We start from the raw sequence: 2,532 nt of genomic DNA, 5'->3' as shown, positions 1-2,532 counted from the left end.
TTTGTAGATTTTAGTTGACAGACAAACACTATTCCAGATACTTTATGAATCAGGGATAGATCAAAACACTGGAAGACTTGTTGAACAAACACTCACAGATACAACATCAAGAATTAAGTTTCAAGGCGAAATTTCTGAACCATTCAAAATCAGAACAGGAGTTCAACAAGGAGACGGACTGTCCTCAATTTTCTTTAACTTAGTTTTAGATAAAATAGTAAATACATGGAAAAGCACATTAAAAAACAGAGGCACAAAGGGTATAAGGGGCCAAGGAAAGAACAAATTTGAAGTGAAATGTTTAGCATTTGCAGATGATATGGCATTGATAACTGAAAACCGAACAGACACAACAGCTATGCTTGATCTGTTACACGAGATTGCTGAAGAGACTGGGCTAAAAATATCCTATGGAAAAAACCAATTATATAGAACACAAACATAATACAGAAAATTTTATGAAAACAAAGTATGGAAAAATTAAAAGAGTTGACAGATTCAAATACCTGGGGGAGTGGATCCAAGCCAATGGACTGGATAACACAACAAATAAAGAAAGAATAAAAAAGTTAGAATTTGCATATAAATTAACACAAAACTACTACAATAAGAAATCAATATCCATAAAAGCGAAGATTAAATATTATAATTCAGTTATTAGGACACAAGCAAAGTATGGATCAGAGTGCCTAACATTGAATAAGAAAGGCAAATTAAGAGAACTAGAAAAAAGAGAGAGAAAAATACTAAGAAAAATTCTAGGTCCTGAGAAAAACAAGGAAAATAGGTGGATTAAAAGGAGAAATGAAGACTTATACAAAAATACAGAAAAGATCACAGATACAATGAGAAAGAGATGGCTAAAATTTTATGGATATTTAAAAAGAATGGAAGAAATACGAATTACGAAGAAAATTTTTAATTATGTTAGTAAGCTGAAAAAAACTGTAGGATGGATAGAAGCAGTAAATAAAGATGCCAACAAAATAGGTGTTACAGAAGAAATAATATGTGACAGGAATCACTTCAGGCTACTGATAGAAAATGCAACCTATGAAGAAGATGAGCCAAAACCTCAACCCAAGAGAGTGTCGACAGATGAGCACAGATGAGCAGTTGGCAAGAAAATGAAGAAGTGCTGGGAAGAATGGAAGAAAAAGAAACACCATAAGTCTTAAGTTGTATGCTGTCCATAGCTGGCCAAATTCATAAATAAATAAAATAAAAATAAAAAAATAAAGTCTTGGACAGTGCAGGAAGAATGCAAATAAATCGGTAATCAGACAGCACTGTAGCGATGTCCTCCTTAGGTAGTGGCTTAACTAGTCCCTGGTTCGAGGCTTCACGGAAAACACTTGTGCTTAAGGAGTGGATGAAGATATCTGTTATAATGGGCAGTAGTGAGTCAATAATAAGCTTCATCATTTGGACTGTGATGCCATCATGTCCAGTAGATGCTGATCTGATATACATTATGGTTTTTTTGATGGTACTGCATGTAACATGCTTTAGATAGAATTTTTTGTGGCTGCAGCTTTTTACCAACACGAGGTAATCAATGAGTCTCTGTATCATTTGTGGTTCAGCTGTAGTTGTAAGTAAGGTACTGGTTGAGTTCTTCAGCTGGGACAGTGGGATCAGCTACAGTTTTTACTTTGTCTGTATCAAGATCATGCAGATTTTCCCATGGGACAACTAGTCTTTGCCTGTTGTCAGTTAATGTATGGGCATGTCTGGGTTTAGCATTTCTCAGAGCTTGACTGACTCTGTTCCACTTCTACTTGTAAGAAATATGATTTTCAGGTGTAGGGCACAGTTTAAATGCCTGATGTGTATCATCTCTGAGACTCATGAGCTGTTTTAGTTCATCTGTTAGCCAGGGTGCAGGTTTCCTTCTTACTATTCTGGTCTTTAGGGGAGAATATTTGTCATACAGTTGAATAAGATTGTTAGTAAGTTTTTTGTTTATACTCAAGAAGTGAACAGATGTCATCCCCCCTAACTATTTCTTTCACCTCAGTTGCAAAATCAGATAAATTTGAAGTCTCAGTATGTAGTCAGTTGTGGCTTCTTTCTGGGACATTCCAGGGAGTATGTCATGAAATTTACATCTTGGGCAGACGTGCCAGTTGCAGATATTAAAGAGGTATGAAGTAGTCTAGATGGGGATTTCATTGAAAATATATCTATGGGAGTGTGACTACTTGTCATATGGTGGGCAAGCATGAGCTGAAATAGGATTACATTTGAAGAAGAGAGCATCTGCTTAAATTTTACACTGGGCGGACTTTTGTACAGAAAATTTTGGTTAGCGTCACCAGCTATAATTATATGCTCATATGTTGATTTGAGACTTGAGAGAGCACTTTTGAAGCAGACAAGACCTCCTACTTTAGGAGTTTTGTAGAAGACACATATTAAGCACTTCCTATTAAGGGATTTGATCTCTATGAACATACAGTATGATTCAGCTACCTCTACTGATAGATTTTATGCAACCTGCAGTGCCTTCACAAACCGTGTGCAAGACTT

Source organism: Schistocerca serialis, chromosome 3 (assembly GCF_023864345.2).
Source record: "Schistocerca serialis cubense isolate TAMUIC-IGC-003099 chromosome 3, iqSchSeri2.2, whole genome shotgun sequence".
NCBI lineage: Eukaryota > Metazoa > Arthropoda > Insecta > Orthoptera > Acrididae > Schistocerca > Schistocerca serialis.
The sequence above is the reverse complement of the archived record's forward strand: the minus strand, read 5'-3'. Positions refer to the sequence as shown.